Below are 15,100 nucleotides of genomic sequence, written 5' to 3' on the forward strand. Positions count from 1 at the left end.
TTTGGAAGAATACAGTCGTCAAAAGTATTACTAATACAAATATTTTCATCATTTGAGCATTCTTCTATATAAACTGAATTGATTAGATATAAAAAAAACTTATCTTCTTTTCGAGTTCATCACAAAATCTGACCTCTTTGATGAATTTGGAATGAAAACAGTTAGAACCTATCTACATTATTCATAAAGTCTGAATAAAAATTTACATCTCTAAATTCAACAATCCCAATGTCTCCGAATTCTGCCAAACAGTAAAATGCCGCTTCTTGTTGAATATAGAGATGAAATAATCCCATTTCTTTACTTCTTAATGTCGACATTTAATATTTTCTGTCGACAAAATAAATTACATACTTATTAGTAATCGGTTAATTAATATTATTTTAATCAATATAACCTTAATGACTTTATTGATTTATCTTTATTTTGTAAGATAGTAACCCCTTTAAATCACCAATAAACATACAATGACCCTATATTACATATGGCCTATCGATATGGAACCGACGAAGTTTGAAATTACCACAATGTCCGCGAATTCTTGGTCAGCATATTTATTGAGATATCAATTAGGACATGGATTATAGTTTTACAAAAAAATAGAGGAAAGATAGAAATTTATTTCCCAATACACTCAGGAAAAAGTTAATCAGTGCAAATCATGAAAGAAAACTGTACAGATAGTGATCATTTAATCAAATCAAATCAAAATTTATTCCAGACATAATGAAGTAATTAAATGAATTCACATTCATTGTTAATGCAAAATGAAATTAAAAAAATCAAAGAGTCTCAATACACATTCATTAGTTAATGCTTTTGTGAAGATACTAATAGATGCCGCAATATTTAATTGTCAAGAATAATAACTTCGTGTAAAATATTTTTGCGTTGGATATGACAACAAGCGCCGTAACTTTAATTGAGGCAGGGATCACTAATCAGCAAGTATTAAAATAAGTTAAAGATTCATAAATACAATCTGCCTAGCAGTAAATTAGCATTGATTTTCAATACTAGAGTGATATAGTATCTTGGGTGACAACTTTAAATAATATTTTAAACAATTTTTACAAACTCTGTCAGAATATTTTCAAAGTAGATAAAGCATATATTCAGAGTAGTGTGATAAGGAAAATCGTTAAATACAGAAATGAGTAGATTAACAACAGATTGAGGTCACAGGAAAACCCACAACTCCAATTGGAAATCGTGGCGAAATTTTGTGACAAAAAAGAAGACTGCGAAGAGAATGGAGAGTACTTCAAAAGAAGACGTACAAATGAAACTATGTCAAATTCTTGTGGACATGTAAAAACTGACTTAGCTAATTTTTTATTTTTTAGAATCTTCCAAAAGCTTCGACAGTTTTATATTATGGTATTTTTCACCAGTTAGTCGATGGAAATCAAGAATGTAACAAAACAAAAATCATTCCAAGATCACAGTTTCTCACATTTTAGAATCAGGAATGTATTTGCCATGTAGAACCAATCACTGTCGACTCTGCACTTTACATTTGAAACATTTTCTCACCGACTCGTTTTCCCAAAAAAATCAATTTGGAATTCTAAAAGAAAAATCCGTTCGCCAGCTGTGTTGTTGATCCTTGTTAATTCTGACAAATATTATTGTTAAAGTTGTGTATATAAATTTTCACACTAAAAATAGAAAAATATGAAACACAATGTTTTGATTGGGTGTACGGGAAATGTGGCCAGTACCAAGACTCCTCATCTAGTTGAACAATTGATGGTTAAAGTTCAATCATATTTTCAGAAAACACGACAATGTGGGACCATCCAGCCACTTCCGAGGTTTCGGAAAAACTGCAGAATTGGGGATATGTGCTTATTCCCTGCATTTATAAGCATTTGGCTTGTGGGGATACTGGTTAGACCTAGTTTTCTTCTTCCCCAGGATTTGGGGCAATGGCTGAGGTGGATGACATTTGTAAACAAGTCTCGAATTTTCTTGAACAATGAATATATTAAACTTTCTTTTCGCATTTCACTTTTTTCTTTAAGTCTTGATTTAAATTTATTTCACCTCAATATTATAAAAATCAACTTCTATTGAATGTTCACGTTGAATTGAAATTCATCCTTGCCTTGGAGTGGGATTCAAAATAATGGGAAGCTAACCCTAGCTGGCATCTAACTTTGTTCTTTTATTATTTTAATCAATTTCTCACAAAAAATTCAAGGATGTATAGTTATGAAGAGGGTAACCAAAATTCTGAGGAGTCTAATTTATTTCAAAATGAATGAGAAAATTTCCATTTTGTGCCTACAAGTCTGTGGTCGAGCCAATATATGAATACAAAAGCTGGATGTTCTCTAATGAAAGTGGAAGGATCAACTTGTAAGAAATCAATAGGTCCAAGAAATTAAAGATAGTTAAAAAATTGTAAATATAATGATAACGAAATCAAGAACCATTGACAAATGAAAAAGAATACCCCGACTGGGAGTCGAACCCAGAACCTTTCGCGTGTAAAGCGAACGTGATAACCGCTACACCATCGAGGCCTCCATTACTCTCACGTGAAAAACTCAACAATTATATAGTTTAATTTAACAATCTGGACAGTGCCCTTCCTCGTGATAACCATCGTATTTCGGTATGTAACAATAAATTTTTATAACTTGCTCCAAAATTATTGCATTAAAATTAAAAAGTCTAGAATTTTTAGACCATGTTTTTCAAATTGCTCAGCCATTTTTCATGCTTTTATTGACAAATTAATAAAAAATTTAATCTTACGCTTCATTTTTTATTCTAATTCTTAAGTATATTAATTTATTAATGCCATTTTATTTCAATATAAGGAATTTAAAGCATAAAAATTTAAATCTCGTGACAAAAAACATTGCTCACTTTTCTTGTTATTGCATATGCCACGTTCTCCCAAGAAACAGTTAACTGAATTTAAAAAAGGGATGATTATTGCGTACTTTAAAGAGGGTAAATCAATCAGAGAAATCTCAAAAATACTTAATTTGCCGTATTCCACAATTTCATTTAATATTCGAAAATTTCGAGAATTTGGAACACTGCATCGGAGACCGGGCTCAGGACGTCTTCCGAAACTAAGTTCCCCCCAAATACAATTTTTATGTAATGAAACCGAATCACATCCTAAATTGTTGGCAGTGGATTTGTCCAACAAAACTAAAGAAACTTTCAATATTAATGTTTTCCCTAGGACAATTCTGAGAACTTTGAATAAAAATGGGGTATATTGTCGTGTAGCAAAAAGAAAGCCATTGCTTTCTCAAAAAAATATTATTTCGAGATGGTCTGCGTCACTACGATTTTTATCGATATCTGATAGTACATAGAAATCGGTGATATTCTCAGATGAGTCAATGTTCGATGTTTTTAACAACAGAAAACATCAGCTTGTTTACAGAAAAAATAAAACGGAGTTAAAAAATGCACATTTGCTGCCGACTGTTAAGTTCGAAGTAGGGAGAGTTATGATTTGGGGCTGTATATCGTATAGTGGTGTAGGCAATTTGGTTTTTATCGAAGAAACTATGAACTCTGGATATTATATAAATTTACTGTCTAATAATCTGGACCAATCAGCTGAAAAATGGGCTTATCCTCGTTTATTTTTCAACAGGATAATGCTCCATGCTATACATCTCGTATGGTTAAGGCATATTTCGAAACCAAAAAATATATTATTCTTGATTGACCATCGCAATCACCGGATCTTAACCCAATAGAGCAGTGGTTCTCAAACTGGGGTACGCGTACCCCTAGGGGTACGCGAAATTCTGTAGGGGGTACGCGAAAATTTTTTGAAAATCTATTTAATTTTCGTTTCACATAAAAAAGTTATTAATTCTAATTATAATAAAAATCATAATTAAATTAAATAATTAATAATAAAATAAATCTCCACGCTACTAGTTTTTCTTATGAGTTTACCTGTTAACAAGATTCGAAAATACAACGATAGTTATCTCAACTATGGATTTTATTTTGTGATTAAAAACGGTGTGCCACATCCGCAGTGTATTATTTGCCAAAAGATTCTTTGCCCTGAATCCATGAAACCTTCATTACTTTCTCGGCATCAAGTTTCTAATCATTTCGAAACTATCGGAAAACCAAATGACTTTTTTAAGAACAAAAAAGATAATATTCGGAAAATAGACGATTCTTTCAATTTTGACATTAATTTTTTACTATCAAAACTCTCTTACATGATTTCATATCGGATCGCAAAAGCCAAAAAACCACATACAATTGCCGAGAATCTTATTATACCGTGCATTAAGGACATGTTTGAATGTTTCCCTGGCAATAAATTGGAGCATATTGTTCGAAAAATTCCATGTTCAAATGATACCGTCAATAGAAGAATACGAGATCTATCCGAAAACATAAAAGAACAAGTTATTTTCTGGTTAATTATTATTAGGTCATTACTGAAATAAAAAGTGCTGCCTTTAAAAAATTTTCAATTCAATTGGATGAATCAACAGATGTAGCAAATTGCTCTCAGTTACTCGTTTATGTGCGATATATTTATATGGAAAATATTAAGGAAGAATTTTTGTTCAACTATTCCTTACCTTTAAACACAAAAGGTTCTGATATTTTCGATGCAGTTAATTGTTTTTTTGAAACAGAAGGTACATTTTTGATTTTTTACTTATGATAGGCCTATTGTGGCAAAATCTTAGTGCATGCACCACAGATGGAGCACCAGCTATGCTTGGATGTAACTCTGGTTTCCGAGGTAGAGTACAATCTGTCAATCCAAATGTAAAACATCTTCACTGTATGTTGCATCGTTATGTTCTTGCTGTGAAGACAATGCCTCTTGAACTTAAAAATGTTCTTGACGATGTTATTAAAATTGTCAATCATATCAAAAAAAGTCCTTTAAATTCGCGAATTTTTTATTCAATTTGTGAAGAATTTGGTTCAGATGAGAAGGTTTTACTATATCACACAGAAGTTCGATGGTTATCCAAAGGAAATGTTCTTTCCAGAGTGCACAGTTTGAAGAATGAAATTTATGAATATTTTCTTCGCGAAAATACAAATTTATATTTATCAAAGTTATCAAATATGTATTGGGGTGTAATGCTATCTTATTTAACGGACATTTTTTCGCGAATTAATGCTTTGAATTTATCGGTACAAACTAAGGGAGTTACCATTGTTGACTTTTTAGAAAAAACAAGGTTTTTTACGAAATAATGCAATATTGTAGGTCTTTTCGTATGAAGCTCCAACTGTGGATAGATAATACAACAAATTCTAATTTTACTATGTTTGATAAGTTGAATGAAAACATTTTCCATCTAAAATTAAATGAAATAGAAAATTTAAAACATCAAATAACTTCCCATTTACTTGGATTGAAGAATGAAATTGAAAAATATATACCTGAAATTAATGAAGTAGATCTTAAGTTTTTTGTCAATCCTTTTTCCGTAAAAGTTAATGTTTTGCCTTCAAATATTCAAGAAGTTATTGAATTAATAAATTCTTACGAGTCAAAAATCTTATTTGAATCTGCACCATTAATTGAATTTTGGTGTAAAATGACATCAAAATATCACAATATTGGATTTTATATAATCGATTTTTTGCTTTTGTTTCCGACTACATATCTCTGCGAACAAGGATTTTCATCGTTGTTTAATTTAAAATCAGTTCATCGTGCGAGGCTGAATGTTGTTCATGATATTCGGGTGTGTCTTTCGTCAAAGGATCCAGAAATCGATAGATTAGTGATTGATAAACAACACCATCCATCTCATTAATTAAATATTTTTTTTCCTTAATTTTTTAAAAATCAATAAGGGGTACGCGAAAAATTATTTAGATGGCAAGGGGTACACAAGGAAAAAAAGTTTGAGAACCACTGCTCTAGAAGATAATATTTTCAGTACATGTCCACAATTTTTGAAAATCTACTACGAATTTAGAAAAAACCTATCAGGAGAACTGAAAAAAAAACCAATTCGGTGAGAAAATTACTGATTACTTTTAATAGTATTTTTTGTTGGATTTATTAAAATTTTTAAATTTTATTAAGAAAGGACTATGTTAGAATTTTTATTAATATTAAATAATTTTAATTTATAGTCTAAAATGCAATAAAAATCTATTGAGGAGAAAATAAAAGCAAAAAATCTTTACCCTCGCATTTTGGGGCACCCCCGCTTTTTGGGGCACTATGATAAAAATGCTGCCCCAAACCGGGGTCGTACTGTAATGCTATATAAAGACATAAACATTGGTGAGCAATTTTTTTTGACGACCACTGTATAACTGATTTCAAAACAGGCGGGAGAGTTTTCGAAACCAATACTTCACGATGTAAAAAACAATGTGTAGATAGTATTTGATCATTCTATGCTTTTAGTACAGAAACCTGAATTTAATTATATAAAAAACAATATACAAGTCCATTAAATCTTCCAGATAGTGCTTCATCTGTGCTGTAAATATCAATTGCACAATTTTAGGAAAACTTATTTTATCTTTCAGAAGTCGAATCTTTTTAAAATTAAATTTTGAAATCCGTGAGGCTGAAAGGGCGTCCTAAACTGCGTAGTCTTTTATGTTATTTACGTCTGTTTTTTTCTCCTTTATAATGTTTATAACTTTAGAATAAAAAAACGGTCGAGAGCACAACGGGCAACGCAACCGTAATAAAAAAATATGTTTCCGAAATCTCTTGATTGCGATTCCGTAGACATCAAAAAGACCAGACCATAAGGATCGAAACCCTTTTTGGTACGGCATTTTGGTTCAAAATTAAATGTATTTAAATAAAATACTTTATAATGTCATATTAGTACATCTTTATATTTTGGGTTCTCAACAGAAAATTTAAATGTAATAACACGATTCTATTTATATCGACTCAATAAATAATACATATTTAAATTTATTTAAAAATCAACTTATTTTTTTGTCGACTTACACACTATTAAAGAATGAATATTTATATATTATAATTAATTTTTATACAAAATTATGAATAACTAATTTTTTTTAGAGACATGTATTATGGAGTCCTGTCTTGTTGAGTCCTTTTGTTCAGTTCTTGGAAACGCAGGTTACTTTTTCAAATATTTTCTAGAATTATTAAAAATTATTGATGAAAATGATTCAGAATTCCCCATCGACAAGTTAGTTAGTAGCGAAAATATCTGCCAATTTTTGGAAGTTTATACGAAATCTCCAAATTTTAATCAACTCACGAATATTGGGAAATTTATATCAATTTTTATTCCAACTTTGAAATTAATTACAAACAACAACCTAAATATATTTCCATTAGTCGATTACATTTCAAAAAATATATTTTCCGAATCATTATTTTGCCCAATCTGCACAATCTTCACTGTAACTAATTCTTTTAAATTACTTGATAAGTCTTATGTTGATATAATTTATAAAAAGTAATATTTTAAATACTTTTTTAGTTATTTTCAAAATGTTTTGACTGCCCTGCATTCTGCCATGACTGTCCCCTGCCAAATAGTGTGTGCCTCACAGATTTGTCTAGCTCGGAAAGATGATATAAAAGCTATTCTTAGCCAAACAGTGTCTGATCTTATACTTCCTTCACATTATCGTCGACATGTATATAAAGTAATATTGAATCCATCATCTCAATCTGTTTCTTTTCGACGTTTTTGTTCTCAATGTTTTGCAACGTTAGTTTCTCAACCAAATGGACTAAGGGAACTCACTACTGAGTTGTGTTCTGAAAGTAAACATATTTTATGATATTTTTTTAGAATTACCGGTTTCTGTCGATCTTCAACAAAATGCAGTGGCACAATTATTGGTTTATTGCCCACTTACTCGTTCTTTCATTCCCAAATATTTGAATTGTATGATAAAACAAGTATGATCTGGAAAATGTTATTTTTAGATATTTCTTGAGAAGAGTGAATCGTGGCCAGGTGTATGGTTGGTTATATTGTCGTTCATTGCTTCTAAATATACTGATTTGTTCGAAGAATGTTTGGATCAAATAATTCTCCCCAATTTGAGGGATCAAAATATTTTGGATCATTTGCTCAAAGTTCATTAAAAATAAAACTTTTATTAGATTGAGTCTGATTTTCGACTCACTCAAGCAGTTAGAAGATATTTGACTGACAGAAAAAGACTTTCTAATCTCTTTAAGTTATATGTTGATTTATATCCTCGAGTAGAACTCACAGGGTTTGTTTGATTGGGTAATATTAGTCGTGTTGTTGGACAACTCATTTCTCGTTGTCTTGATGGAAACAGTTCAGCCGGGGATATTCTTTTTGAATGTTTAGTTCAAAACTGTCAATCTGACGGAAACGTGGTTTCTTGTGTTATTTCGATAATTGATTCTGTTTCTGATAGTGGGAATGTCGTGTGCTCTCTATTGCAGTTGATTTTTCAGGTTAGATTAGTTTTTGTCGACTTTATAGACTTATAATCGAGCAATCTCTGAGCAGGATATTCCTGAATACGTAATTTGTCTTGTCGAATATCTTCCACATATAATTGAGCATTATTTGCCGACCCTGTTTACTCAGGACTCTACAAAAATAGCTGAATTTGTGAAAGTAATTGATATAATCACGTAAAGATGTCATTAAATGATTTATGCTGTAATCTCCCGTCTCCCGACGAAACAGAATTGGGAGAAATTAGACAATCTACTGTGAATATTACTCTAAATTTAATGCTCACACTGCTTTTCGGATTTGAGAACGTTTTTTGTAGTTTGTAAATTTTTTAGTTGGATTGGAAACAGTTTGATGAGTTGATTGTGCAATTGACTGATTTGGGAAATTTGTGGAAGTCCTACTCGTTTGATGTCTACGAATTATCCACTCAAATAACCACACTTATTACTTCTCGTGGAAAAGAAGGATTTGATAAATTACTGTCGGGATGTGGGATTGTAGAGTCGAATAAGAGTTGTTTTGAATTGGCATATGAGAATGCTTCTTGTGTGGGGTGTATAGTGACGAAAGGGGAGGGAATTATTAGTCTAACTAGATTGATCTCAGCTAATGATTCTGAAACTATGAAAAACGATAAAAAGATTTTACGTCTATTTATTGACTGTTTGAGTGATGATGACAGTTATATATATTTGTCTGCTATTAAAGGTATTGTGAATACTTATTAAAGGAATTGTCGAGTTGTGTGATCGCTTTCATGATCATGTCGTCCCTCTTTTGGTTTCGGAGTTTGCTGGATTAAATGTTCATATGTCCTCTCTCGAGGTACGACTGGAGATTGGTGAAATTATTGTCAAAATTTGTCGCAGATTAGGTCAGTTAGAATAAAAGTTTAGGTTTAGGTTCCCTCTTGCCTATGTATAAAAATAAACTTGCAAATCTACTTCTTTTGGCGTGTAGGGATGTGAATGATCTTATTCGTGCAAGTGCTTTGTCTGCTTTTGGGGAGTTCTGCAAATGTGCACGATTTACAGTGGGCACATATTTGGTAGAGGTTAGAAGTGTCTGGAATAATGGCAGATTATTGAATTGATTCGATCTGGACTGAGGGACTCTTCTAAGGAAGTTAAAAGAGCTTCTATTAATTTTCTCCTGCTTTTATTGCAGGGAATTGAGAGAAATGAATTGCTTTATTTATTGAAGGACTCTTTGTCTGAGATTGCCAAGATTATTCGTGTAGCCAGTCAAGATTATAGCGACGAGGGTGTCCAAGTACTTGCAGTGCTTGTCGTAGAAGAGTTGGAAAAACTTTTATTTTCGAATTTATAAACTCTTATAGTCTTTTTGTAAACATTTATATCTTTTAAATATAATAATAGTTTATTAATGACCCAGTAGTATTATGTTTTGTTAAAATGCATTATTCTTTCATGATAAAATAGTATGATTTGTTCAAGGTAAAATGCTGATTTGTTCAAGGTAAAATGTAACCGGTTTCCCAAGCGTATCCAGCCTCCCATGTCACAGAATAAGCTTGTAGTATATAGCAGTTTCATCCAGATTGTAGATTTGATGCGGCTTAAATAATTTAGAAATTTCTTCAAGAATTAATGTCAACTATTTTATCAGTTCGTATCTCAGTAAGCATTCTAAAATCATGCCTCTTTTGAATTTTGCCAGAAATCCATTAGAATTTTTAAAGTTAACAAGTTTCAACTCTTCGGCAAAATGCGCAGTCTTACACAATATCAGAGAATCATTCAAAAAATCGCCTAAAAATTAATTTTCAATTAATACTTTTAGACTATATTGTATCCATCCAATCTACCAATTTTTCTTCAAGAGTAGGAAATTTCGGTTTGCGAGCGCCATTAAAAAAATTTTGATAGATTTTTGAATCCCATAAAATAGTCTTTATTAAGCTGAAATTTATTAATCGTTTTATTCAAGAGCGTCTTTCGAAATAAATGTGGGAATCTGTAAGCCAAAAGCTGACACGAAACACTATCATTGTCTTCCTTGTAGTTTATAATTTTTATTTTTTCATAAAAAGTGAACGAGTATAAGGTCCTCCAGAAATTTTATGAAACATGTGATAAAAATAGTTTATTTTCTAATGAGAGCGTCAGTCCTTTTGATATGCACCACTCTTCCACTCTTCTTACGTCTCCTTTTAATTTCCTTACGAGATATCTTTTCTCCACGAAGCATCCGTTATTAGTATGTCGTCCGCGTAAATCATGAGACGACTGGTAGGATCTTTCGGTTTTGAAATATCAGCAACGTAAATATTAAAAAGCAGAGGGCTCAAGACCGAGCCTTGAGCTACTCTTCTTTTGAGATCGACAGACTCCGACAAACGGTTTCCGCATCGTATGTATGACCTCCTCATTGATAAGTAGCTCTTCAGCCAATTGACCGTTCTAGACCCGGGTTTGATTTTGGGGACACTTTCCAAGAGGCCAAGGTGCCATACGCTGTCAAAAGCTTTTGAGACATCGAGGCAGATAGCAATAGTCGCTGTATTGTTAGCAAGACTAAGCGAGATGACTTTCTCGAGTTCCCCGAAACAATCTCCACAGGATCTTTTTCGTCGGAATCCCCACCGCTCCGCTGCAAGTGCACCTGATTCCTCTACGAAGGTGAAAGTCTTGTGAAGACAATCCGTTCTATAATTTTAGAGACGGAGCATATTAGGCTTATCGGCCTATAGTTCTCTGCATGGTACTTCATTTTTCCAGGCTTTGGAATCATACGTACGATTGACTTTTTCCAAGAGTCCGGTACGTATCCAAGTCTCCAGCTTGCATTGTATAGTGCGGTCAAGTATCGTAGGATAATAATTGAAGCATGTTTGACTACAGTAATTGGAATGTAGTCATGGCCGTGTGAATTGTTCTTGCAGCTCATAATTGCGGCATACGTTTCTTCCAACGTTATGTCTCTGCACAGTGGTACTGTATAACTCAAATTAGATCGCAGACTTCTCTGTGCCTCACATATAAATTCTTTCGGAACCATGTCGATCGGATCCACTTCTTGAACTTTTGCCAGTTGACTTCGCAAATGTGAGGGAACTTCATCGAGCGGGATAGCTATTCCTTTAGTTGTTTTTAGTCGGATCTCTTCTCCTTTGTTCTCCATATTACTTAGTCTGTTGAAAACCTTCCAAAAATGAGGGTTTTTCTTATTCAGTTTCTAGCATTGACTCTTCCAAGCAAGGTCTGAATATTTTTCTGCGACATCATTTATTTCTATTTTCACGGTACGAATCTTATCCCGAAGACGAATACGATCTATGGGGTCACTGCATTGTCTTAGCTTCTTTTCAAGGTTTTCCCAAAGATTCGTCTATCCGGGTTTTTCTGTTAGTATTTGACATGATGTATTTTCTGATTGAAGATTTTCGGAGAAAGTCCAGTATAGCTTTCTGAGAATTTTATCAAGTTTTTCAATTTGTATATTCGAAGAGATGTTTTCTATTGAATACGGTATCAAATGCATTTTCATGATATCTCGAAGTCAGACCAGATTGTCCGAGACGTATCATATCCGATGAAAAGATCTTCGCATATCGTAGATGATGTTCGCATACGTAAAGATTGAGGTAGGTGATCACTACCAATGTTTATCTCAATTCTTGGTATGCTGCATTGATGAACAAGATCAGCCGATACGAGGAAAACTCCAAGACAATGGTTTGGTTCTCGTGAGGTCAAAACACTAAAGCCGCAGTTCTCCGATAATCTGAGGAGTATATGACCGTCCGAATTTATATTAGCACATCCGTACAATGTGTGTTTTGCGTTAAGGTCTCCTATTAGAATTCCTCTATCATTGTTTTGGAAAAATTCTTCAATAAGATTTGAATAATTCTTCATTGCTTTAGAATACATAGCTCCTACAGATATCCATCCAAGGGATGTTAGTAGTTTCAATGTAATCAGTTCGCACAAATTTTGTTCGACGATTTTCAAGTCCCTCACCATCAGATTGTCTTTATAATATATGGATGTCCAAGTGCCAGCCACTGCGTCAGGTCGCCATGGGATATCAATCGACTGAAAACCATGGATTTTGTGATGCTGCTTTCCCTTAAGCTTCGCTTCATTAACAACCAATATGTCCATGTTTACCGATCTAACCAAGTAGGTTAGCTCAGTAGCCCGTTTCCGAATTGACCGGGCGTTGATAAGCGTAAAAACGCTCATCTCGTCAAGTTTTGGTGACTGTCCTCCATAACGAGCGCCACCAGTTCCAATAAATTTTTAAACGTTTTTTAGTCGTCGTTTTCGATTTAAGATGGAGATCCTCCAGTTTTGCTTTTAAATGTTCAATTGCACTTGTCTTTTCGTCTGCCACCAGTATGTTGCATGGTGGTTGTCCCGGAATTGATTTAGAAGTGTCCCCGAATTTCAAAGATGCCATTCCTTTTTTGGGTTGAATCATATATTCGGTTGTTCTAAGTTTAATTTTGGTTTTTGCGTAGATATAGTGGGTGTCGCAGTTTTCGAAGTGTTTGACATGGATTCATAGATATCGTCATCATTCTTAGAAATGTGCCAATATTCAGTCAAGTTAGCGAACCCTGCTGAATTAATAGAATTCAAAATTGTAACATTGTGATAATAAAAATTATTGGTTCAAATTCACGAAAATAAAAAAATTGCTTAAATTAAATGAATATTTGGACACTCATAAAATTTGGAGTGGTCATTTGGGTATTTTTAGTTATCAGTTTAGTAAGATTAAAAAATTACACCATTAAGGACAAATTGTAATTATTTAAAAATTAAAAAAATACTTACAAACTTTAATGACATAAAAATCATGATTATTAAAAATTATCGACAAATAAATCAAGCTAAAACTGCCATGAAAAACCCAGTTTGAGAAACAACAAAAAATGAATTTGTTAAAAACCTTGTCCGAGTCGCGAGGGTGTAGGTTTTTGATTATATTCAAATAATAAATACTTATTGAATGCTTTTGTATTTTTCAAAGTGGCTGAAAATATTCCATAAATGTGAAAATCAATTAAAAATGTCAAATCAATTTACTTAAATAAATTATTGTTCAAATAAAATTAAAAATGATATACTAAGATTCATTCAACACAATTAACTTAAAGCTAAGTAAAATTATTTTTAGCAAATTTTTTTAATTTTAAATTTCTTAATATTATTTAAAAATATTAATTTTCTTGTTGTTTTTCTGGGTTGATCTCGAATATAGCTGTACTTAACAAATATATATTTTTATCTAAATTATCATATTTAAGGATATGAAAACTAACGAAAATTCAAATCCCCGACAATATCGCCTCGTTCTACTAGGAAATACAGCAGTGGGGAAATCCAGTCTTGTCATACGTTTCGTAAAAGGTCAGTTTCTACAATTCCAGGAACCCACGATCGGCGGTTTTTTCAAATTTATCCATTAATTAGCCTCTTTTTTGACTCAATCTGTGACCACACAGGACACAAATGTGAAATTTGAAATCTGGGACACAGCAGGACAAGAACGGTACCGCAGTCTGGCCCCAATGTACTACCGGGGTGCCCAGGCTGCGGTCGTCGTTTATGACGTCACCTGCAACGACAGTTTTTTAAAGGCCAAAGAATGGATAGGCGAATTAAGAAGGCACGCCTCTGATAAAATAATTGTGTCCCTGGTTGGGAATAAAGTCGATTTGGCTACTGAAAGTCGACAAGTGGACTCTGAGACTGCAGCTGAGTATGCCAAAACAGAAGGACTACTTTTTTCGGAGGCCTCTGCCAAAACTGCCTTCAACGTTAATGAAATTTTTATCAATCTCGGTTAGTTTTTTTAAATTATTTAAGCTGCGGCACTCTTAAAAGTGGCACAAAAGACTTCCTCTGATGCCTCTAGAGGCGACTCTCGTACTTTAAATATTGACAATTCCAAACCCACAAAACGATGCTGCTGAACTAATTTATTTTGATATTTATTTTCGGAAATAATTTTAATAAAAACTGAAACACAATTCATGAATTAACTTTATAATCGACGAGTTCAATACAAGTGGTGGCATCCACAAGACTGTCATGCCCAGTAGCATCTAAGAATAAAAAAAGACAGCACCATTTTGAATCACTTTATTGAGGTGGACCATGGCGAGAGTGCGGAGGGCACACTTGTAGGGAAACCCACGATTATGGGGATACATCACCGAGGTGTCGATGACTGTGTCGTGCACAATCTGTGTTCAAATACACTGGAAATGTACTTTTAGACTTATCAGGTCATTTTCCATGCTGTGTCCTATCAAAATTGTCTTCTTGCATAAAAGACTGAGAATTATATTCTGTGCGTCCTTGAAATGACATTTGGCCTCCTTCATGCCCTCCTCAGTGATTCCACTATATCTTTAAACATTAAAAAAACCAATAAACCGAGTGTTGTAGTCAACTACTTTGTTCTGAGGCACTACAAGCGAGTCATACACCATCTGAAGGTTGTGGTCCACCAAAGTAATTCTGGCCAGTTCGACTCCGTGAGTAGTATACACCATTTCACAATCCAACCCGTATATTCCACAGTCACACAAATCTCCGTTGCATTGGGGAGTCCTCACAAACTTACTCGTTCGTCCGACATTCCCTTCGTGCACATGAAACTGTCAAATTAGTATTCAT

The 15,100-nt window shown here is 33.2% G+C and overlaps 2 non-coding genes across 2 annotated transcripts; both read right to left on the bottom strand.

Annotated features, from left to right (window-relative positions):
• Positions 1-2,458: 2,458 nt before the first annotated feature.
• On the bottom strand, positions 2,459-2,531 carry Trnav-uac. Its single transcript has one exon. It is a non-coding gene; the product is annotated as a tRNA-Val (tRNA).
• A 4,124-nt stretch (positions 2,532-6,655) lies between these two features.
• Positions 6,656-6,773, bottom strand: LOC115227212. The gene has a single exon (XR_003883088.1). It is a non-coding gene; the product is annotated as a U11 spliceosomal RNA (small nuclear RNA).
• Positions 6,774-15,100: the final 8,327 nt, after the last annotated feature.

This window comes from Octopus sinensis, unplaced genomic scaffold (assembly GCF_006345805.1).
Source record: "Octopus sinensis unplaced genomic scaffold, ASM634580v1 Contig02042, whole genome shotgun sequence".
Classification (NCBI taxonomy): Eukaryota; Metazoa; Mollusca; class Cephalopoda; order Octopoda; family Octopodidae; genus Octopus; species Octopus sinensis.